The sequence below is a fragment of the Anoplolepis gracilipes genome, chromosome 6, assembly GCF_047496725.1.
Source record: "Anoplolepis gracilipes chromosome 6, ASM4749672v1, whole genome shotgun sequence".
In the NCBI taxonomy this organism is placed as follows: domain Eukaryota; kingdom Metazoa; phylum Arthropoda; class Insecta; order Hymenoptera; family Formicidae; genus Anoplolepis; species Anoplolepis gracilipes.
In genome coordinates, this window is record NC_132975.1 from 10,842,333 (window position 1) to 10,868,888 (window position 26,556).

General features: G+C 34.0%; 2 protein-coding genes across 3 annotated transcripts in view; one reads left to right on the plus strand and one right to left on the minus strand.

The window, feature by feature from the left end:
- The window catches only part of Dip-lambda (Dpr-interacting protein lambda), a 149,337-nt gene extending 146,195 nt beyond the window's left edge, over positions 1–3,142 (minus strand). The window contains exon 1 of the mRNA XM_072893676.1: positions 2,856–3,142. The gene's annotated coding sequence lies outside the window, so the exon portion shown is untranslated. The remainder of the gene's footprint in view (positions 1–2,855) is intronic.
- The window catches only part of LOC140666465 (luciferin 4-monooxygenase), a 100,787-nt gene that overhangs the window by 41,817 nt on the left and 32,414 nt on the right, over positions 1–26,556 (plus strand). The window contains exon 2 of one of the 2 annotated variants that reach the window (XM_072893674.1): positions 20,733–20,920. The exons of the other annotated variant lie outside the window; for it this stretch is intronic. The gene's annotated coding sequence lies outside the window, so the exon portion shown is untranslated. The remainder of the gene's footprint in view (positions 1–20,732; positions 20,921–26,556) is intronic. 2 annotated transcript variants of the gene reach the window in all.

The window sequence follows — 26,556 nt, forward strand, 5'->3', positions numbered from 1 at the left end:
AAAAAATAATGAAGAACGATGGAAGAGAAATAGAATGTCTTAAGGAAAATGTATTTGATAATAAGTTTCTATTAATTAATAGATTTGCAGTTTCTGATTTTTTTCGTAGAAATTTAGATAAATAAAAATGCGTTTAACCGCATTTAATTTTTTAAATTGTTTTTTGTTTTATTTCAACTATCAATATCTATAACAATAATTTGAATTTACGTTTTATCTTGAAAGTTAAAGAGTGCAATAGCAACAACAACGCAAAATTAATATTCGTTGTACGTCTATAACCGACAAATTTTATCACAGTTTATTATCAATATTTAAAAATACGGATCGATAAATACCGTTCGTCCGGTGCGAGAGCAAACCAATCAAGGTATCTTAACATCTAATATAACTGAAATGAAAAATTCGTATAAGTTTTTTCGAGACGCTTATAATAAAGACAAGATGCAACGGAGCGAGTTATTGCTTTTCCCTGCATGAATATTATTTTTAACGTTCCATTAGTCGTGGAACTAATAAAACTTTATAACAATTCAATGTGATTCTGTCAAAGAAGCGTTTGCAACTTTAGCGAGCGTTATAATCAATACTCACAATTGGACATGTAATGTCAAAATATATATGCAAGGCCAAAATGTCACAACGTCGACAGGTTTCTATTTAAAGTTATCGAATCCTTCTCTTTCCCAGACTATATTCAAGAAATTGTGTTAATGAAAGATTAGATTCAACGAAGATATAATTGGAAAGAATATGTACAACGTTATATACAATATACATATATATATATATATATATATATATATATATATACAATATTATTTATATATATATATATATATATATATATATATATAATTCACATTAAATAATTATTATTTATAAAAAACTTACTAATGAATTTGTTTCGAATATTATTTTTTTCTTATTTGTTTGTAGTTGATAGTAAAAGTTTATTGTAATCATAATATGTAATATGTAAAATGTTGGTATAACTGTCTTTGATTTGCAAATTATTTGACCAATTTAGAATTTAAAAATTTTTAATATTAAATATCTATAATTTAAATCTTAAATTAATATCCTTTTAAAGTAATTTGAAGTAATTTAAAGTCTATTTGAAATTAACAAAAAAAGAAAATTATTTATTTGTATACGTATATATTGTCTTGCAAACTTCAATCTCCAATTAAAAACTATAATATGATTGTACTCCAAATGTTGCATTTCTAAATTGAAAAATATAATCTTTTTTCATATCAACCTTTAATATCTTTAGTATATCTTTAAAAAGATAGAAGATGCACGATTCATGGAACACCTCGGCTACGACACTTGTAAGGAAAGGGTTAAGCGTGCGCGTAATTCCCAAGGGCATTTCTTGAAACGTAACGAGCCGGAGAAAGATCATCAACAGGTCGCCGTGCAAAATACCACGTCCTTCTCTTGACGATGTTTCAACGACTTGATGATGTTTCAATAAATGATCTTAAGAGATAACTCCTCAATCGGCTATCGCCAAAAAAAATACGAGCGTATTTTAATATAATGCTTAATTTGAAAATAGCAAGTATACAGTTCGTAATTCTAACCAGTTAAATGTCTGCGAAATTAATTTCAAACAAGACTGCGGAGTCGACGCTATAACGTTAATAATTTTATCCATAATCTTCTCGTAATAATTTTCTTTCTAAGGAATTTAATAAGCTGGTTGCTAATACATTCAATATCCTAATTTTCTGATTGTGACAATGTAAAAAAAAAAAAAAAAACAACTCGTTAAGATCGATTTCTAATATTAAGAAAGAAAGTGTGAAAAAGTATGTATTATTTGAAAGTTTTAGTTCTATCTGTAAATTCATACAATTCTAATAAATTAAATTAAATTTTTTGTGAATCCAATATACACATATATATGAAATTGGCAAAGAAAATTTAATTCCGTTGATTGAATTTTATCTTCAGTGTATTTTTAGAGATGGATAACAATAATATTTAAAAACACCATCCATTTAATAGATATCCAGAATATTATATATACATTAAATGCATTCATTTGAATCAAATAAATCACGATAAACAGAGATAAAAATTTTGAAAAATGAAATCTACCTCGATGGCAGTGCAATATAAAGGCAAATGCATATAATACAGTGTATGTATGTATGTACTAAAAAAATTTTCACAACCAGATTTTACACCTAGTTTTGTCATCGCTATAAAAAAATAACAGAAAACTGTCATCGCCTTGTTTTCGAGCGTTATTTTAAAATATATATCAACACCTGTGTCGACATACGAGACAAAGCAATTTGTTTTCAATATCGTTAGCAATATTTAATTAAATTTGACTGAGTATACTGACTATTTGTTAAGCAAATTTAAAAGTATAATGATAAGTATTACGATAAAAAATTATATTTATCATTATACATTTCTAAAATAATCTGTTTGAAAAAAATTTGCTTAGAAGCTTAAACTCTATCCTGTCGAAATCCAAGTAAGATATTGTGCGTTTCTTTTTAAGGACAGATTTAGGGAATGCAAAGCCAATTTTTCCTGAACAAATATTTGATCGATCGCCATCTTATTTCCAAGCTTTCGATACGTAATATTTTGGTAATTTTAAAAGATCCACTTAAAAAAACTTAAACTTATAACTGAAAATAATTCTATCCACGTATACTTTTTATCAAAAACTTTAATTGTTTATCATTTCAAGATTAAAACATTCTTCACATTAAACATGTATCTTTTTATATATTGCCGTTATACTATTCGTAGAGTTAAAAAAAAAAAAAAAAAAAAAATATATTACTTGTAAAAGCACTTATACGAAAAAAAAAAAAACTCACCCCATTAGAGCTGCGCTACGGTGCGTTGGACGGACCTCGCGAACTGGTGCGTGCACTTGAAGGAAAAGAATGAGGATAAGGCCAACGATGACGAGGACGAAGGACACCTTACGGATCGCGGCCTCAAAAGCATAGCACTGTTCGCGGACTCGTTTTTGTAATATACACGTACACAGCTCTATACGCGAGAGTGCGGGCTGCCGCGCGCGGTTTCGCTCGTGGGGGTGTCGCGGTGCGACTGTAGCACAATCGCTACCCTCTCACGCTCTCACGGTCTCCATCCCTCCTGACCGTCCTCTCCCTCACTCCCGCGACCCTCTTTATCTACCTGATCCCCTCTCTCTATCTCTTTCTCTCTTGCCCCTCTCTCTCTCTCTCTCTCTCTCTCGCCTACTTATCTCATCCCCCCTTGCTACCTCTCTTCTCTTCTCACCCTCTAGGTTTCTCTCTCGCTATAATGTCCCCACCACCGACTCGTCCAGCCACTCCTGGAGCGGCAAAGTGCCTTTTCGAAACGCACCCCTCGCGGCGATACTTTCCCGCTAACGGAATCGACGCTTTCGAACTCTATGAGAGGGTCTGCAGGATCGCCGGCTGCATTGACTGCGCTGACTGCACTGACTGCTCTCTCACACGGGCCGCCGATCTACCGGAAGTTCGAAAAGCTCGCGCATGATCGGCCGATCGGCCCGCGCACTCCAGTCTCGTCGCGAAATCGCGGCGCGTCGCGTCTCGTCGTTCCTCCTTATGCATTGCACGCATGCGGCTTTTTGACGCGACGAGAGAGAGCTCCGGGATATCACGTGTTGCTGGCATGGGGAAGTCGCCGAATGTCGGATACACGACGTTGAGGAGAAGAAGAGACGAGAGAGCAGGTCGTGACCGCGAGCATCTGTACCGTTTCGACTCGGTGGTTTTATCTCATTTTTATTAGTCTCCTACTTTTGACGCTGTATATTTCGTACAACTTTATCTCTTGCGCTTTAAAGCTGCAACATTTTTATCATTAATTTTGGCACATTTTCAGACTTTTCATAGAGTTAATCAAATGCGATTCGAAAATTCCTTGATTTTATTCTATTTCCTGAATTAGTATATATTTATATTTTTTTAAACGTTCATAAAATTTAGATTGTTTACAATTACAATTACAAATGTTTCTGCAATAAAAAAATGCAATTCTCTCTCTCTCTCTCTCTCTCTCTAATTTTACTTTAATAAATATACTATAATATAATGTAATAGACTGTAATTAATTTTTTATTAAGTATTCGTCAAAAATATATCTAAAAAAAATAGAGAAATAAAACTTATAACATCCCTTCAAGAAAGCCTCCATTTGTCGTGGCTTTTATAGCTCGGTTTCGTACACGAACGCGCGAGCTCGGTGCATTTAATAACATTATTCAGTCGCATGCTGTGGAAGAAAAGCGAAGTTTCGTGAAATTATTATTATTTCCAGAGGAATGCCACCACTAACAACTGTACATGCGCGCGCACGCACACGAAATATCTTATTACGGCAGGTGTTCGAGGCCGTGTTCGTAACTTTCTCCTTCGAATTCCATTAACTTTACGTGAAAATTCCGGAAACGTTTCAGGAAAATTCTTCCAACGAAATAATTGCCGTTCTCGCGATATCGCGGGGAATCTCGGCCGCGTGCCGGAAGCGCGTTTGGAGAGGGAAAGAGAAAGAGAAAAAGCAGAGAAGAACGTATATTATTTTTCGTTATACTCGCCATACGACTGTAATGCGTGCTACACGCTGCATGGGTCCCATATACGTCGTAATAAATATGAAAGTGCTTTCTAGACTATGTTATACCCAACGACATGAAATGGAAAGATTTATAACATGATTATAATTCGAATAAAAATATTTTAAGTAATTGTGTGTAAATATAATAATAATTGATCTTAGTTCTCTAATATTATATAATATTATTTAATACATTTTTTACACATTAAAAATTATTTACATATTAAAAGAGAAAGAGACATGTAATAGACTTTATTACTATCGTAAATATTATATATTCTTATTTATAGTACGCACAGGTGTGTTCCCGTTAAAAATCAATAAATTTTTAACTAACTAACACGTGATAATTATTACATTAATAGTGTTGAAAATAAAAAAGAAAAGTGTCATTAAAAACTGCGCTTAATTCTCAACAAAGAAACGAAACGCAAACATCCGCCGTCGGCTTTTCTCATCCGAGCGATTTTAACCGGCGTATTCATCGAGCAGATAAATCACGTGCCTCTTCGGACCGAGAATCTCACGCGGCATGATGGATGGATGTTCGCGGATAAATGTAGACTTGTGTCATCGCAGGACGATAGGAGAAAGTTCGGCATTCGTCGACGGGAAACACGATGAAACAGAAACGCAGGGATTGCGCCCGTTCATGAGAAACTTTAAGAAGACCGAGAGAAGGAAGGAAGAAAGCTCGTTAAAAGTTTAACTCAACTTGTCTCCCTGTGCACTCTCCCGAGTCCACGTCGAATATCGCTGTGACAGGGTACCACGTGACAGAATAAACAAATGTTCTTAAATCTTAAAATTCTCGTTATATTTACTCCTCATTAGAAGAGATCTCATGCAAGATGTATCGCAGATTTTAATAAGAACATATAGCTGTTTTTTTATCTTAAAATTTGTATTTAATATAGTATAATCGTACTTTTTCGCATAAATATGACAAATAATTAAAAATCAAAGAATATCAAAGTATAAAAACATTCATATAATATAAATATTCATATATAAATATACTTATATCAGTAAAAAAATATCATTTAATTTTTTCAATCACATGCATGATGAAATAAAAATTCTCTTCTCGCCAAAATAACGCTAACTATCATGTATTTTTTTCTTCGGAATGTAATTTTCAATTATTATTTTTATTCTTATAAAATAAAATTGTATCTTAACCGACTGCCGTTGTTGATCGAACTTAAGTGTGAACAGTTTGCGTGTCACGGAACAAACAAATATTTGTCTTAAATTCTCCGTTACATTTATACCCCATGCATTATCGGAAGCATGAGCACGGGGTGTGCCTAATGCACCGCGTCTATCGCGGATAGAGCAGTTCGTTGCGCAGAATTATATTTGCGCCATAACGCGTGTGCGTTTAAAGTTTCGCAGGTAAACGGGATCGATCGGCGAACTTCCGACGATAACTACTGTAGACTGAGAATTTAATTAAATCGATTATTGCGAGAACGCCGCGCAATAAGAGAACGCAGAGTGGAACGTATTTCAAAGCGATATTTAATTCGTACTCGATAAATGTATACTCGCGCGCGCATTCGCAATGTTTATTTAAAGAAGAGCAATTTAGAATTAATATCATAAATTCACTGAAGATCTAATAAAATCACTCATTCTATATATTCTATATCTGATAAAATCACTTATGATGTATATATATATATATATATATATATATATATATATGTGGTAATTATTTATTTATACGGAGCCACCCCCGATTTCAATGTCCTTCACGTATGTTCACGCAAAGTTTTAACGAATTATTTGTTAGAAGCACACTTAATCGGCATTTCTTCGTGTGGTCACACACACACACACGCGCAGGGGGGGGGTGCAAGGGGACCTTCGGCCCCCCTTCTCGCACCCACCCCGCCGGTAGGAGTGCCCTGGACAGAAGTGCGCAAAAGTACGGTTTGTACTTTGTTGAGAAATAACTATGTCAGTTAAGTCGTAATTTACCATCAATAAAATACGCACCGTACTTTTGCGCACTTCTGTCCAAGGCACCTCTACCGGCGGGGTGGGTGCGGGAGGGGGGGTCCGAAGGTCGTCTTGCACCCCTTCGCGGTGTGCGTGCGTGCGTGCGTGCGTGTGTGTGTGTGTGTGTGTGTGTGTGTGTGTGTGACAACACGAAGAACTGTCGATTAAGTGTGCTTTTTAATTGTGTAGATTGTCAAAGTTTACTATTATTACTATCATAAAACTTATGTTAATAACTTTTTAATAAATGCCGAGCGCGGCCTAAAATCTTCACACATTACTCAGGATGTTGACCTTGATAACATATGTGAAGGACATTGAAATCGGGAGTGGCTCCGTATAAGTGAATAATATATATATATAACTTTTTGAAATAATGAATTATTTAGCAACATTGATAATATTAAATATTTCTTTGGGGTAAAAGCAACTTTTACATTCACTTATATAGCATCCACGTGTCGCCTTGTAACCTTTACCAATATTTCTACCATCTTGGTGCTAATGGACAGGATATTGTTTTGTACTACTTTATCACTAGAAAAGAGCAGTGATAGGTAAACTGTATTTTCCCAAAAAGACATATGATTTCTCATATGTCTTTTAGAAAAAATTCTTACAGCTTTATTTACTATTGAGAAAACTGTTTCTAAAGATAAATTTTACAATTAGTATTTCTATGTCTCTATTTAGATTTTAGCTATGTCTAAACAAACTTGTATTATTTTAAATATCACACAATTTTAAATGTTATAATTTTGGCACATTTTTATTTAATTAAGAATTATAATTAATTATAGTTAATTATTTAGTAAAGAAAATAAAATAAATCAAAAAGTAATTTTAAGTTAAGCTTATAAAAGCATTTCAGATACTTAATTCTTTGAATTATATGTAATGATTTACAGTACAATTTAACAGTCATCCATCTTATACACTAAATATTATTTTAATTTAATAAAATAATTTTTATTTATTAAGATTTTTAGATATTTCTTATTTCGGAAAATGAGTTCAGTAGAATGAAACAAAAAAATATTATTTATAATATATATATATATATGTATATATCATTCATTTATAATATAGTCACTTTTCGATTCGCTTCGTTTTCATACAATTGACTTTACCTCATCGCATGAGTAAAAACGAGTCGAGTCATGGCACGATCAAAGTCTCGTAAAAAATGCGCACTTCATAAACGCCGGTGATACCGACTTTCCTAATCGAAAAAGTGCGGAGAGGAAATCAAGGAGTTCCCTTCTAGCCCACAAGCCCTTTGTTTCGACGAGATTTTCGGGAATACAAGCACACTCCTCCTCTTTCTTTCTTACTCTCTTTTTCTATTTTCCCCTCTTCTCTCTGTGATGTCACACCGACATTCTTCTCCGGGGAGGACGCGCGTTCGATATTAGGAAATACCTTCTGCCAATTTCCCATGTTATATAAGGTAAGCGTGTTCCCCTACGAAGACCGAAGGCCTTCCTGACATACTCTCTTTACGCGCGCAAATCGATTTTACTTCGAGAATTCTTATATATTCAAGTGAGAGAGAAGTGAAAAGAAATTATTTTGCTAAAAGTCTTGTCTTTTTTTGCCGACTCTTCCCTCGTCCCAGCTGAGTAGGCTAATATTATATAATAAACTAATAAGTCAGTCTAGTGAATAAAATAAAAATGAAGATTTTTAACTATCAGAACGTAATTATCGTAGTTTCAAAAAAAAATCCAGACGGAATTAAGTTATTGAATATCGATTCTTGTTTCGACACGCTTGCGATGCGACTCGCTTCGTAACGTATCTGGCCTATGCAAATGCTGGAAATAGTATCGGTCGAATTATGCGAGTTACTGGGAACGCGGGCGTTAGATTGCAGAAATAGTTCGCAAATTCGGGTTCGGTTGTGAACGGTCGTGTAGAATAATATATTGCAAACGCGCGGCAATAGAACAGTAACGGAGATTATTATAGTCATCTTCATATACGTGTATCTACATACACAACAAGTCACTAGTAACTGGTTGAGAGAGCGTTTCTCATACAAATGTATCTATCAATTACATCTAAAAGCCGCAATTGTTAATTATTAAACTAAGAATAAATAATCATATGCATATTATTACCTCTTACAGTATAAATCCAAAACTCTCTTATTTTTAGTTTATAAAGTTTTGACAATTTCGGCAATATTTATTTCAAGTCAAGACTGTGATAAATCTTAAAATCAAACCAGTCTCTTTATATTTAATTTTGAATGAAAAACATATGTATATGTATGTATGCCATTTAACACGAAAAAAATTAATTTTATTAGAAAACTATTAAAAAATTAGTTTTATACGTTATTCTTGAGATACATAATTGCATCTGAATTCTATATTAGCGATTATTTTTATACGAGTACTGGTTGCACTATAAATTCCCATATAATAAATGTGTGTAGTTACGGAGGATTTCGAGACACGTTCGAAATCAGTGTAAGCGACGTAGCCGTAGGATACGCGTGGTATAAAATAAAGAATCACCCCGGGCGCGCTCGTCTATCGGCCAGCAATATCAGAGGGAATTGAAATAGTCGTGATATTTCCTTGAGAGGTGAGAGCACGGAGGGTGAGTAAGGGAAGCGACGGCGACGATGGTGCGATGAGGGCGACGCGGGGGAAATAATAAAAGACGGCGAATGGGGTTTTTGCGGTACACGGCCGCGAGACGACGGCGACGACGCCGCGGGAAAAATAGAGACGTGTTAGCTCGCTCTCTCGTCGTCGCTCTACAATCAGATTTCTTAGCGCGCCGCTCCATCAGAAGCGCCGATACTCGAAACCCCTTTGTCGCGATTGGGGTAAAAGCGGGCGCTATTGGATGACAATGACGACGCCGAAACAAAAGAAACGAGCGACTTTCCGCGATGAGAAACGGACATCGAACGAAGATCGAAGGAATATCTGCGGATGCGACTATTTTTGAAGAAGGGATATACTGTCGTCCAAAAGTATGTGACGCAACAAATTGTCATCAATTGTGACAAATCAAGTTATATATATGTGTGTGTTATATGTATATGTGTTTACGAATTAGGAAAAATAAATTTTTATATTTATTATATTCATTCATGTTTAACAAACGCAAATATTATTTGTGAAAATAGAACATCATAATTAAAATGCAATTTTAATTATTGAATTATATATTTAATAATGTCCTAATTCTTTTCATTGTAAAGTGCCGTATAATCCAATATAAAATTCATCGTATTGTTTAATTTACGAATATTGATTACTTTCTTTTTTGAGAAAGAGATAAATTTTTTTATTTAATTATATATAATTAATGGAATTAATTTTTGTATTTGGTCTACACTAAAAAGTCCTATATTTATAATTATGTTACAAAAATTACTTTATATATATGCATTCTTAAATCGTTTCGTTATTTCATTTTGTTTTTGTCATTGTAATGATTCAAAAGCAGCAAAAAAGCACTTTAAGGGAAAACATCAAGGTAGGTAATATCGCGGTAAGAACAGCGAAGTCGAAGCAAAATGGCCAATTAACGCGTAATACTTGGTCGAAAATCTTTACCGTTCTCTGTAAATTACGGTCGGTATCCTAGCAACAAGATGAAAACGGTCGAAATTAAGGAGAGATGCTTCGGCATCCTCGAAATATGAAACGGAGTAACTGAGCTTGTAGCGGTACGTATTCCGCGCATTTGCAATTACATTGGGTTCTGCATATTCATCGCACGTGAATTTGAATTCAAGAATATATACGGCGAAAGTATTTTTGTGTCTTTCAAAGAAACCTCTACCATAACTAAACGGTTCCGGTGGATCTAATATTAAGCAAGAACAGAACGCCAAGAATGATACGAAATTCACGTTTACATAACAAAACTGAAAACGGAATTAATACCCTTATTATTTATAGAGCGACTATTTTTTAAAATTTAATTGTGAATTATCCATTCATAAACATTTAGTATACGATTAATTCTTTTCTAGCGAATCTCAATATTTATTCTTGTTATTATTAATGATTGCAATTAACATTCATACTTTATAATTTCAAGAATTCGATTTCTCTTCCATCAAAATCGCTACGGTCTATTGTCATCAATTTCAAACGCTATTTATCGAACAATAATAAGCTGCTTTGTAAAATGCGCGCTTATCAAAGCCGCACAATAGTAAGTGAGAGAGTCCGTAAACCAAGCGGCTGAGAGGTATCGAGAGAGACTGGGTATAAGTTTAATATTACTATCAGAATATCTCGTCTACAAGTCCTGCGGGGCAAGTTGCGGTCTGATGCTTGACGCACGAACTCTTGTCACAGGATTCAACTTCCGCGGGTTGGTCGGAGCGTGACGACATAAACGCGCGCGCTCGCTCGAAAAAGAGACAAAAACGAGGAGAGGCAGAAAGACGAAGGACAGAGCAAAATAGCGCATGTATGCGAAAATGCGAACGATATTCGTCGGTTGAGGTAACATGCTCGGAGAAAGAGAGATAGGAAGAGAACGAGAGAAAGAGAAAGATAGAGGGAGGGAGGGAGAGAAAAGCGGCTTCTTTCACCGCAACACGTCCTGTCCGGCAGAAACTCGTAGAAACGACTGTGTTTGCATAGTTGTCCTGTTTACATTTGCCCCAGAATTCCGCCCTGCGGGATTACGCGAATAGCGCAATGCCCGCGGGCTGGGAAAAGGGCCGATGTACCAGACGACTGTTTAACGTCTCACCTCAAACAGATTCGCGAGAAGTACTCGATTCTTCGTTCATTCCGCCGTTGCTACATGAACGATCCACTTTAATCTTCAGTAGTTACCATAAATTTCGCTAAGCTTTGGGTACAGTTGCTCGATATGATTCCATTGTATTTAAAAAGAAAAAAACACACAGATATAATAAAAAATTTAATATTTGATTATGTATACTGTGTCTGACACACATACGTACACTAAACTTTATTAAACTTTTAAATTTAAAGTTTGAGTTTAAAGAGATATATGTAGTTACAGTAAAGATTTTTAGTTATGAAAATATTTTTTTATAAAAATGTTGAAACTTAAAAAACTTTGAAGAAAGTAGGATCCAAAAAATTAACACACTATAAATTTAAACTGGAGAGAGAGAGAGAGAGAGAGAGAGAGAGAGAGAGAGAGAGAGAGAGAGAGAGAGAGAGAGAGAGAGAGAGAGAGAGAGAGAGAGAGAGAGAGAGAGAGAGAGAGAGAGAGAGAGAGAGAGAGAGAGAGAGAGAGAGAGAGAGAGAGAGAGAGAGAGAGAGAGAGAGAGAGAGAGAGAGAGAGAGAGAGAGAGAGAGAGAGAGAGAGAGAGAGAGAGAGAGAGAGAGAGAGAGAGAGAGAGAGAGAGAGAGAGAGAGAGAGAGAGAGAGAGAGAGAGAGAGAGAGAGAGAGAGAGAGAGAGAGAGAGAGAGAGAGAGAGAGAGAGAGAGAGAGAGAGAGAGAGAGAGAGAGAGAGAGAGAGAGAGAGAGAGAGAGAGAGAGAGAGAGAGAGAGAGAGAGAGAGAGAGAGAGAGAGAGAGAGAGAGAGAGAGAGAGAGAGAGAGAGAGAGAGAGAGAGAGAGAGAGTAACTGACGTACTTTTTTGTTTTTAATACTTTTAGTTAATCTAGAAAGCTGATACATGGAAAATATGTATATGGTAAGTTGCTGCAAGCAGAGAAGTCTGATTAAAACGTAAATAGCTATCATCTCAAGAAACATGTTTTTGCTGAAAGTTTAATTAAAAAGAGAAAAAAAACTATTTTGGTGGCGAAAAGGATTAAAAGAAGGTTGTAGCAAGCGGGAATACTTTGTGGTAAGAAGCAGCCGAGAGCTTGTTAGATTTTGCGACATTTTTAGATTAAGTATCTTATCAAGCAACTAGCGAGATAAAGATTATAATTGAAACTGCAGTTCGATTTTATTAATCAAAATATAGAAAATATATTTTATTATAATATATATTATATATATATATATATATTAATTCAACAAAGTCATAAAACTTTTACCACGCCCCAATTTAAAGAGAGTTAGGGAATTTAATTAAACTAAATAATTTTGTGTATTTATATAATGTGATATCATTTCATATCACTCAAAATCTGACAGATTAATTATCAGTGTTAATTATATAATTTTAATCATGATGTTAAAAGTACTTTTAAATTAGTAGAAAAATAATTTCTCTCAAAACAAAAAAGTACGTCAGTTTTAATTCTCTCATTAGTCTTCTTATATATATATATAGTAGTAGTAAAAGTGAATAATATAATATTGATAATATCGAGAATTTTCACTAAACATCTATTCATTTTAAATGTTTCCACATAAATAATAAATTATAATTTATAATATATATATATATATATATATATATATATATATATATATTATTTATATATTCCACATAAATAATAATAATAATTATTATTAGTTTTAATTTAAATTTATAGTGTGTTAATTTTTTGAATCCTATTTTTTTCAAAGTTTTTTAAGTTTCAACATTTTTATAAAATATATATATTATAGATATACAAATAAATACATATAAATCCAGAGTAATCTTTGTCACATTCCTCGATCTTTCTTCGCAATCTTTACATGGAGCTTTGAGCATAAAAGATGAATTTTTATGCACGTTACTGAAATAGACGTCACATATGATTGTAATCGAGACGCGTTTATAAAATAAGAGGATCGTGCTCGAGAATTAATGCTTATCGTTACGTCGTTTACGCAGAAGAGCGTCATGCATCTTTCATTTCGCCGCCGAGATTTTCCTTACACGAGATTACTCCGGTTCACTCTCTTTACCGAACTTTCCACGACGCGACGGCTGTCTAGCGCACGTTAATTCAGTTCTCTCCGCACTTTATACGATAAAAGCCCCGTCGCGATATTCGCCTTGCACGAGGCAAGACGCGGACCTCTCCGTTCACCTTTTTTCTTAGCGATCATATGTGTTACACACGCTCGTATGCATATATATTCGAAAAAGCTCCATATACATACTCTGAGTATTTCAGAAATTGTGTATATATTTTTTCTGCATTTTTCCTCTTCGTAATAAAAAACATTTATTACTCCAACAATTCATAATTTTTAAATTTAAAGCGAATACAAATTGAAATAGTTGCATCTAGTTACTAAGTTTCTCTTATAAATATGTGTATATGAATAAGTTATTTTAATCTTTATAATTAATTTTATATGCTTTTAACTTGAAATTTTTATAAATTGAAAATCTTTAGATTAAACATTAATGGTAAAGTGTGCTATTTTTTATACATTCTGCATGTACATGTTATATTTTTATGCGAGTTTGTTACTACTCTACATTTTGCTGAAATTGCGCCGAATCTGTAGCAATGAGTTATGAGAGGATTATCCGTACTTCCGGTGCGAATAAAACGATCATTTTAGATCGCAGAGATTTTAAATGTCAAAGCGATTAACTCTTATTGATTAAATTTTTTTATTTATACCAAGATTCATAAAAAAAGATATTATTTGATATAATTATATAAATATGATTTTTATTTTCAAAATAGAAAAAGTTGAAGTATATTCGATATATTAATAAATAATTAAAAGAAAATAAAATATAAAATTTAAAAGAGATTATTTTGAAATTTTAAACAACGCTAAAAGCAATGTTATAACTAATTATAATTTAAAGGAACTATAATTTAAAGAAATTATCGATTTTTTTACTTTTTTTAGAAGGACCATTAGAAAGGGGAAATGGAATTCATAGAACGCACATAGAATTTTCTACGATGTTACTATATTTGTTATATGTACAGTAATACGATATAGTGTAAGAGTGCATGAGTACATGCTTACGGAGAAAACGATCCATCATGGTTGGCCGTACTATGATTAATGGGGAATATGAAAACGCAATGTAAATGGGATTCAACCACTCACCATTCTACGGCGCGAAGAATATTTTGATTTAACATAATTTATAACCAACGGGTATTATATTTTCCTAATGCACAAAAGCATAAGAAATATTTATCCATAAACGACATATTGATGGCATAACGTAATGTAGTTGATGACGTAAATTAAAAAAAAAAAAGTTTTATTGCCATATATAAAATGTATGGCAATATGCATATATATTTGCAAATAAAAATAATCCCTTTCAAAATACTGTAATATATGTAATATTAAAAAAAAATATATAATTAAAACTTGATATATCGGTTAAAATATCAAACATTAAACGATTCAATAGCTAAACGTTTTGATTACAAATTTGTATTATAATTTGCAAAATTGCGCATTGAGTTCAAAATGTAAAATTTATAATGTCAAATTTATATAACTATTATTGGTATTCTCTTAAAAAAAAAAAAAAAAAAAGAGAGAGAGAGAGATCCCTCTCCCTTCGCGAGTGAATTGCAGAAAGGGCAGACGGCAGTATCGAAGGAAACGAGATGCAGACACACGTGTATGCATATGCATCGACCTGTTTACGGTGAACGAGCATATGGACACATGGAGAATGGTATCGCGGAAAACCTACGGCTGTAAAGTAAAAAGAAATACATCTTGGCGTTATGCATTCTGCGACATTTGCAAAAGGACGCCTTATCCTTCGAACTCAGGTGAAATGCTCGTCTGGGCATTCAACCGAATTCTCACTACATCTACGAAGATGCTGATAATAGCCGGACGAATTCTAAAGAATTTTCCATGCAGAAATTGCAGACAGCAAATTGCATTTTTGCTTTACAGTCTCCGTACAATCTCTGTGCTGCGATTAGTAAAGTTTGCTAAAATTAAGGCAGCTTTAAATCGAACATTTGCGATTGAATAATATATGGTGAATATTTTAAAGGCATTCAAGCTAATCCCAGGAACGGCTGCGATATCGAACGCGACGGGTTTTTACCAACTTTTGCGCATTTAGCCGTCGATACAAGAGAAAGATTTCTCCCGAGAGTTTCTTCCGTATTTCTCTCGACGCGAGACTTTATATTGTTTCGCTCGAGTCCCGCGAGCCCCGAAACGTGCTCTCTCGCGCGCTTTTTGATCCGCGCCCAACACGAAACTATCCAACTAAATTCAAAACTGGGGTGCGAACTTTATTGGGCGGAATAGTAGAAACGGCCGGAAGATTACTTCCACGGGGGCGCGCGAAAGGCCGTTGAAACTTCCAAGAGAGGCGGTTAACTAAGTTCCCGAGAAATGGACTTCAGATAGTTTTATGTCCTCCGTCTAACTTGTCTACATCTGGACATAATGGCGATCCTCCACGTCTCCTATTTTCGATGATCGCACGGTCATAATCGCGATAATCGATCTTGTTATCGGACCGGATAATCGGAAAGGCTAATCGATGGAAACAACTGGAAAAGCATTAACCCATGATTAGCTTGCAAATGGTACTAATTTTCTGTAATTTAACCTTTTCATAGAATAGTATATATATGTTACATAGATTCTCTCTTACTTTAGTGATAAACGAAAATAGTACAGATATTTGGATAATACTTTAATTGTATATTAAATTAAAATTTAAAAGTAATATTAAAAAGTTGTCTTTTCGATTTTTTATGACGTTTGCTTTTTGGATATTTTTGATAATTCTTGCTTTATTCTCTAAAAATAAGCTAATAAAAGCTTGCATAATGCAAAAGAAGGTTAAGACAGAGATCTTAGAGGGTAAAGAAATATCTTGTCCTCATGCGTCATGGAAAAAACGACTCGAGATTGATCAGCAGTATCGAAGTTTTCCTTGTTTGATCTTTCTTCGCAACTTTGTGGAGATCAATCGTTGTATGTCTCACATCCCCTTCGAAATTCTTTTTATCTTGGTCCGCTATTTCTGACTAAATCACTGGTTTTACCCGCTTTCTCTCCCTCTCTCTCTCTCTCTCTCTCTCTCTCTTTCTCTCTCGCTTCTCTCTTCCTTTTTCTCGAGTAAATCTCGATTTCGCGCTTTATCCGAATATGCCTCGAAATTGATCGACCAAGCACGATGCACGCAGATTCCCCAGCAGGTACCTCCGGGGAAATTTCTGTATTCCTCATTGCACGCGGAAAGGGCCGCACGGAGACCTTCCAAAAGCTTTATTGAAAGCTGCGAGTCCATCGCTCCTCTCTCCCCTCGCCGATTGCCAACGCGTTCCTCATCTCGCGGATCGATGCTCGAAATTTCGAACCAAACTCGTTCGGCACCGAATTTTCGCCGAGACTTCTATACCGGAATGTTCATAAAGTCTCGACGAAAAAAAAATACGCATTTTATACTTGGTTTTTACAATTATGATTGTATAGAAAAACAGGAAAAATAATGATTGTAAAAATAATGATTATCGTCACAAATTAAGTATATCAAGAAAATACAAATATAATTTAAATATTAAATATTATAAATTGTTATATCATATATGAAGAATGATATATAATTAATAATATGTAAAATTGCAAAATGTTATATTAAAATATTTTTCAAGTTGATCTGTATTAATTTTTAAAAGTTTATATTTTAAATACTTTAGAAAAAAAAATGTTAAAACTTTTAATTGAAACGTTTAAATAATGAAAGAAGGAGTAATTTACAACGATTTAGAAATATAGTAATGTATTTGAGCTTGTAAATTAAGTGCAAAAATTTATAGATTAAATTAAAGATTTAAAAAAATCAAGAAGCTTTATTAATTAATAAAGCATTTTTTATTACTTTTTATTAAAATTAATAAAATACAATTAATATTGTTTTATTCATACAAAAATTAAAGCTATGTCTTGAAAACTTCCAGCATACGCATACATTATTAATCGCGCACATCGTAACAAATAATCATAAACTAGTTTAATAAATTAATACAAGTTAGCCGTCAAAAGTATTGCCGGCATTCCATCTTTCTAGGAAAGAATTACAAGTACAAAAAGAACGGAAGAGCGTAAAAACAGAGAAGAATAACAAACGCAAAAGAGAAACCACGACAAGGGAGGAGAGCGTGTCAAAGAAGAAATGAACAGACTGTGAGAGAGATAATCGAGGATCACAAAATCCTTTATCTGTTTCTACTCAGGAAATTAAAAAGGACCACTGACACCACATTGATTCCGATACCAACAGATCCTGTATACGCTTCGGAGTAAAGAGGAAGAGGAAAGAGATAGATAGATGGATAGATAAATGGATAGATGGATGAATGAGAGACAGAAAGAGAAAGAGAGTACAGGGAAATATATCCCCGCGATCCGCGGACGCTATTTGTAGCCCTGTTGTCAAAGGACGAAGCGTTGGAAGCGTTTGTGCAAACAGCTGCGAGCTAACTGCTTATATTGCCCTTCCTTTCTGTTCCTTCCTTGCCTCGCCTCGCCTCGCCTCGCCTCGCCTCGCCTCGCCTCGCCTCGCCCTCCATCATCATCATAGAGTGTCTGTGTCTTTGTGTGTATCCACATCCGTTCTTCTCTCTACTCTGCTATTGTGCTCCTCGCATTCTCTGCGCAAAAATTCGGGAAAGGCTTCGCTCGTGATTTAAAGCCTAGCGAAAAAAATTGCCCGAATTCGCATCAGACATCGAAGGTGCATACGTAACACGTTTGTATATTGCAGGAATTTGATTACATTTAGTGGTTTTAATTTCGACCCGTTCGATGTAAGAGCGATAGCAATTCGCTTTGTGGCTCCTCTCGCGATTATTGCAACGCTATCGTAGAGGAGAATAATATAGTTGTTTTAGTACTCCTGAGCGAGATTTCTAACGATTCGAGCGATTATATTATATTTTCGAAAAGAAGAGACAGAAAAAGAAAAAAAATAAATCTCTCCGGTTCTTTTATAATGATCACATCATTAAAATAATATGCGCGTGAATCTTTCAATGAATTTCCAATGTGAAATCTCTATCTATAATCTTTGCATAAGATATATGTATTGTATGTTTGTTTCTCAAATATTATAATATATATTTGTACAATATTCCATGTATTTTCAAATCAGAGAGAATAACAAAAAGAATAAATATTAAAATAAAAAATTAAAAAATAAATATATAAGTTCTTTGTGTATTTTTTTAAACAAATAAATTATTTTTTTTCTCTAAAATAATTGAACTTTTCATATAGTAACATTTATCTTTCTTTTTATAACTCTTTCAATGTTACACATATAATATATATATATTTTATTCCAGAAAAATAAAGCATAATTTTGTAGGCCAATAAGCAGTAACAAATATATGATAATCATACAATATACAACTAATATAAATATACTTTCTCTGGGTGCCGCGATAAACTTGCCATAGGAAAACTCATGGAATAGCCAAGAGGCGAATACTTCCGGTGTCCTCGAACCGACGTGGATTGCATTTCCCCAGAATGCATCGCCTCCCGCATGACAAGCGTCGTTCTATGCATTCGCGAATATAGCTACACGATTTTCTCGAGTTTATTCCCTATCGTCCGGCTTCGTTTTAAGCTACTTCTCAGATCTCTTTTCGACAAAAAGCACGATCCACAAAATGTCATTTTTTTAAGTGGAGTAGAATTATACATATATACATAATATAAATAATGCATCTGCAGATAATGGTAATTAACGGTAATAACTTTTCGATTTTGATGTGGAAAAGAATTTTATTTTATTGCAAAGAATCCATTAAACCGCTTACGCGGTACATTCTGACACTCGCCCTTCACTGACTATATCCTTTCTATAGACTACAAACGAAAGCGCACTCTCATTCAGATTATTCAGTAACTCGCATGATAGCGCAGCACGCAAAACCAGTTCGCTTTCGTCGGACAATTGTGGCTGATGCTGTGAACACGGACAGCGTTGGACACTCGATAGCCAACCGATGCGACGGATGAATTAAACTCGACGGTGGGCAGAGATTGAATTACCGGCGCATGTTTGCACGATATTGTGTGTCAACCCCCGCAGTTGCAATCAATATGCCGGCATTGAACTTTCAATTAGTGTCACTTAACTCGACAAACACAGCCGCTCCCGTTCCGGAGGCGCGGGACGGAACGCATCTTTGTCAGTTTTCTCGCGCATAACACTTCCTCGCTTCTCCTTTCGTGTGTTTAGCTTTTGATATTGTCCAGACAAACATTCTTAAAGGAAAGAGAGAGAGAGAGAGAGAGAGAGAGAGAGAGAGAGAGAGAGAAAATACCATCTGGCTAAGGCTAATACTTCAAGTCGAAAATTTGCTTTTATTTTCAACTTTTATTTTTTATGTTTATGAATTCTAAATTTTTACAGGATTTTTTATAAGATTTATTTACATAAGAATTTTATGATGTTGAGTACTTCTATTTTGTACAGGCAATAAACGAACAGTTTTTCACTTAGAGATTTAAAAAGAAGCAAAATTATAGATTAATATAGCACACGAGGTATAAAACGTAACATAGATAAAGTGTCAATCTCGAATATTTTCTTAATGGGTTCAACGGCAATCAAACAACAAACATCAATAGCTCTCGATTTCGTTTCACGTCAAAAGGGTAGGAAACAATTTCAATTTAATACATAAAATAATAAATCATTTTATAGACAAAGATGAGAAAAATAAAATCTTGATTATAAGAATAAGATATCCCTGTTTTATAATATATATTATATACTATTTTCTTTATACAGTACATATATATTAAATTATAATTATTCTTCTATTGTATGGAAAAAAATAGTAAATGCAACATATATTATAAAACAGGAATATATATATATATACATATATTTATATATATATATATATATATATATATATATATATATATATTTTATTGTAAAAACATTTTTCTACATATATTTTCTTTTATAATTTTTCTATTAATTTAAATATATTAATGCGATCACGTGTTAATATATCACAAAAATGATTATTATTTTATGTTCTTGCTGATACATTTAATTGTGTATAACTATATTCTCTATTTCTTAATCATATCTCAATACTGTTTCTTTACTACGAGAATTTTTATATCTATACGGTTTCGGTATTACTAAATCTATCGTTTACAATGCGTTCCGAATAAAGCCATAGCCAATATTCTCACATGACACAGCGAGCAAACTATTTGCTTGGATACGATCCGAACATATAAGCTTTATTCAATTACAGACGGCGTAGCAGACGTCCGATAAACATCGATTTCGCGACTAAGGACGCTTTCACGTGCCAAGGAAAGCTAACGCAATGTCTCTAATCTCCCGCACGACTTGCAACCCTCAGCAAGGAACTATCCGCCTACGAGGATCACGATTCTAAGAGCTCCATCGGCACGGTGGAGTGGCTTCGGAAATCTTACTGTAAGGGTCCGAGTAATCCGAACGTGTTCAGAAGTAATCACAAGTCACGTAATCCCATTTAACGATGTTTCAATATAAATACCTCTTATAATTCACAGCGTGAGCCGTCCCCTTCAAAAGTACGGGGGATGGTTTGTGATATCTTCGATATTTCAAAGGGCAACGATTCCCTTTTGTAAAGGAAACATTTTTCCTTTACAAAATAAGTTATATAAAAAGTTTAGAGAACTGAAACTTTATATATCTTATATTAATTATTAAAGTAATTATATATATATAAGTTATTGAACCGGCTATATTTTCGAATATACCGTCATTTGAATATATGGACAGACACTTTGATTGGCGAATAAATTGGCTTTCTTGTGCATGTGTGTGTGTTTGTATAGATCTTCATATTCTTGATAGTCAAGGAAGACGATCCAGGAGGACGCCTTTCACGATGCATGTTAACCAGGTTTATTCAAGCAATATATTTGATAAACATCTGCTGACGCTACTATTCAGTATTGCCGGGATGATAATAGTTTTGTTGATTGTGCAACATCAACGCGTATAGATCAGACCTTAATCATTTCGGGGGAAGGTCTTAAAACTAACTTTGCGTAAATCTTTGATTTCTAAAATTTCCAAAGTTCTCCAGAACTATTCTGAGATGTTTGCATTCAAAAATCTGCGGATTATTAAAGCCTTTGTTTCCAAAATCGCCTGAATAGAGCTATGTCTATTTGTTACACTTACGAGAATGTAACTGCTTGCGTATACGCGTTATATGGCGATAAAGTTCGAAGGGTTGCCGAGGAGATTGGTTGGATTATCGAGAGATGTCTTAATCATGTAGTGGATAGTTTACATAGTTAAGAAGTTGCTTCGGAGAAAGAGAGAGAGAGAGAGAGAGAGAGAGAGAGAGAGAGAGAGAGGGGCAGAGAAGAGAAGAGAGGAGTTAGGATTTAAACACTATACCTTAATTAGTATTACCAGTCATGCTTCTTCGCTATCCCCTTATGTCGTTAATAAAAAACAATGTTATAACTAGTTATGAGTATCGCCGTCTCCCTGAATTTTTAATTCTGATTAGACATTCTGGCCTATTTTTAACTTGATCGAATAGAATATATAATGCGTCATGTACACTTTATCTTTTTTTCAATTTTTATTGTAACTAATATAGCGTACAAGTAAAGTTAATAAATAAAACAATATCTGCGTAAAACTTCAAAAGTATGACAGCAACAAAAATTAAAACTTTTATTTTTTATTATATATGTATATATTGAAAGTTTTTAATATAAAATAAAATATTTTATAGTGACATTTTTAATTAAAGATATATTGAAAATCTTTATCTCTTTCGAAAATATTTGTCTGTAAAAATATTATACTTTTATGTAAATATCTTTAATTTATTAAAAAGGCAAACAATTTCCACTCCCTCTATTTTTGCGATAATTAAAATATAAAATTTATACAATATAAACTAATCTTAAAATGGAAACTATGCTAAAAAACTATGGTATTCTTTTCTTATTAGAAAAACATATTTTGTGTCTCATATTGATTTTATGTAATTTTAAGTCATTCTTTTGCATGTGTATGTGTGCGTAAGGTTCTTTTAGGTAAAATTCGAATTTCCTTCAAGTACATTTCTCTTGTTAAACAATAAACGTGCAAATTCGCACATCATGTTAATCCTATTAGGGAGTCGTAATGAGAGAATGCGTGGCGATTAAGCTAGCCTACGGCCATTAACCATAACACGCACTCGTGTCCGATAATCTTCAAGCTGTTCAGTCATATGCGCGAGACCGTCAGGATCCGCGCCGTCAGAAGTGCCAACCGCAGTAGGTCCTGTCGCCTTGGTAATTAGTGGAATAGCATTCGAGTGCAAGTTACGACTCGCGGAGAGTGTTGTGGACTGACCGTGGGTTTCGGCCTAATCGATATCCGATCACTCGAGCAATACGTCAAGTACATCCCACGCACGTTTGTCCCCCCATTTGTACAGAACCCTCTTCCTCCCTTTCTCTCCTCTATCTATATGTATACGTATATAATATGCATTCCACTCCTCGTATTTATGCACAGCGCTAATGCGCATCTGGCACGAGTGCGTGTATTGGGTGGATTGAAAGTATCGTATCTATATCATACAATCTGCATATCTCTATCTCTCTCTCTCTCTCTCTCACACACACACACACACACACTCTCTAATTGAACAGTTTTATTTCATAAATTCTACGCATTTCATAAAAAGTTCATTCAAGCACAAAATATATATTGCATAAATTTCTAAAATATTTTAAAAAGCAACATCTTGATTAATATTTTTTTTTTTTTCAACATATTGATATATGTATTATAATACATTTTGTGTAAGTCACTTTTTTCAAAAGACTGAACAGTTATATTATTATACATTGATGATGTTTAATCGATATGTGATTGAACATATTGACATCCAATTTAACTCAGTAACTCGAGTGTTCAAGTTTCAGGAAGGTGACATATCGATTGGTCACTGATCAGTGCTGGAAAGCTAGAGTGCGAGAGTAAAATTTGATAAAGCGAAACTTTGCGGAGAACCGTCTTGCGTCCTAAGGCTAAAATATATGGATAATTTGCTGACCCTCTTTTGCAAACTTTTGAACTTTGATATAACCCTTGATCCCACTTCGTCTTCAAGCCAGCCACAAATATGTGGTATATTGCTTTCAAAACACCCGGTATGTATGCGTATGTATTTAATCGAAACGATACGTGCCATCGCCGCCGCGATTCGGGATCGGGGATTCAATAATTAAGTTCGCCATTAATCGTAGCGGGTCAGCTGGCTTCACACGATCTGCAGCTGCTTGATGAGATAGTCGGTTAAACCTATTCGCGATCGAAAAAGCTTTTAATTCTGCAATTTTTCTTAATATCAATCGTCTGATGAATATTTTTCACATTTTCGACTTGTATTTTTCAAGCATTTTATTGCAAATAAAAGTTTCATTGTTCGAATAGAATCTATCGAATAGACAATGAAACAATTGATATTGCAAAGAATATCTTAACATGTAAATTTTACTTTATCCATACATATTTACATACCCATACACACAAAATCTATCAATACTTTTCTTTCATTGTTACCGGCAAAAATAATATCTAGAATACGGGTAAGCAAAAATGCAATAAAGCAACTAGGAACTGCTTCACCTTGCAGCTTAGTGAAGACTCTTGAAATATATGTTCTGATCGACTAGGATGAAATAAAAAAGGCCTCGATCCTACGCTTTCTCTCAATACCGCTTTCTTCGGTAATCTTCTTTGTCCTCGTGGACTTGACAATTTCGACAAGCGACAGATGTGTTCTGCGTTTTTTGTCGTAAAGTGGAGCGAAATAGAAAAAGTCGAATTGAGTCAGATGGTCACCAAAATCGCGCGCGAACAGAGATAACAATCGGGAAATCATAAACGAACTAAAGAAAAATTACAATTGATACAAAATTCTGATAAAGCAAAAAGCCTATTGTTCCTTAAATGATTCTGATTAAAAAAAAAATTAACATACATGAGAAAATTCGATGAATTTTTAAAAATAAAAATATCGTTATATAAATCATGTAAAAATTGTTATTATTAATATAATTATTTATTTAACATTTGTACGTATGTGTGAACTATCAGTTATATATGTTATCATTTTTTCTTTAATATCTGTTAAGAATAGAAAACTATTCTCAAAGCGCCGTTTGAACAGAAGTATCCTCAAAGTGAATGAAAGAGATGAATGAAAAGGTGGAATAATAACCTTTTGAAATGGTGCCTACAGTACGATTTCACGCTCTTTCTCGACGTTAATTGAATCTTGCGGATAAACCTCCGGACGAAAGCGTTTCGTGTTGACTTATTGAAATGAATATATTTATCTCACAATATATGAAATCAAATATCACGGCATTTACTTACTTAATGGGTAAAAGACGCTATTATATATAAAGTTCGAAAGTTTACTATTTCTCATCCGAAGATTGCATAATAATTATAAATCCAACTTGTCCCGAGAAACTCTTATCTCGAAATATTTCAATTGCTAAAGCTTTCTCAAGCTTTCTCCTTTTAAATAAATAAATAGTATATATATAATCAGTAAAAAAATACTAAAATCTACTATGTTTATTATATATATAAATATTATTTATTGAAATTTAAAAAAGAATAGATACATTTAAATTAAGTGCGCTATACATTTTGGTTCTAAATCCAATCTTTTAAGCTACATTTACTCTAAGTTAACATAAACTTTACCTAACAACTTAAAGAGAAAATACATCTAAGGATTGAAATATCTTGTATGACGATAAAATCTATTTTCCTGTAAAGTGACTAGTATCAAGTTTGCCTATTTCTCAAGTTCGCCTAAGTTCTCTCGTACAATCCTTGAGTTACAGCTCTGTTGAATCTACGAAATGGTTAAAAAAAAGTCATGTCTAAAAACTTCTTACATCCGAAAAGAGAATTCAAGAGTGCCATGTTTAAAAAAACATTGTCTTGTATACCTAATCTTCAATTTTATTCAGAACTATTATGATAGTGATTTATACACTTTATCATGCAAAATTATTTATGTATGTACAGCCAAAAGATTTCACGTATAATTATATCTGAAGTTTGATTTTTCATCGCTAAAAAATGTTATAGTCATACATATATGTAAGTCCTTTCTACGTATTTCCCAAAAATTTGAGTAAAAAGAAAATCCGATTATATCCTGCCGCAGAGAGCCGCTTCTATTTTCCGCTTTAGGCCCTTCACTTTCACTACTGTTCCACATTCCTGAAGACCTTCAGGAAGAAGAAAATTCGATTCGCTACGCCGTCACTCGAGCAGAAGATTCGCAAAGTTAAAAATTGTCTTCCTAGTGTGCCGATGAAGTGCGAGTTTCGAGTACGGATCGGTGCGGCGGCGGTGCGCTAAAGGCGGCCCGTAAATTGGATCTATCAGCGCGTTCGGATGGTGCTATATCATGCTGGAAGCAGCGGACAGAGAGAAGGAGCACCACCATCTTTCAACGTCAGCACAGAGCCTAGTCGACCACCCACCCGTATCCGACCTCACGTTTGGAACACAACACAACACGACCCTCCTAACACCCCCTCACATTGGGATTGTCGACAATAGCCATTTCGTGCTTTTTATGATTCTCGCCAGTCGACCAAATCTATTTCACTGATCAGACGCGACTTAATTGGATGTAATTAATCGTAATTAATTCTTTCTTTTTATACTCGTATTTTTGTTCGGTAGAATTTTTCAAAGTTCTACAGATATAGATTTCCATCGTTCGGTGAAATGAAATAGTATATCTACGTTGTATTTATAATAGCTGAAATAATATTATTAATTTTAACACAAAGATTCAGAAAAGAGCGCAGAGATGATTCAAAATTGATCTAACAATAAGAAAAAAAGCGCACTAAAATCATATTTACAATCAAGTCATTTATAGCTTAGTTATTCCGCATTAATGGATATTGAGGTCGTTAAATTTGTTGAAGCTTGATTACGGGTGAATCCATGCCCAATTTGCTTCATAATTAATTCTTTCAATAATATCCCTTGACGCCACAATAATGACTAAATCGGAT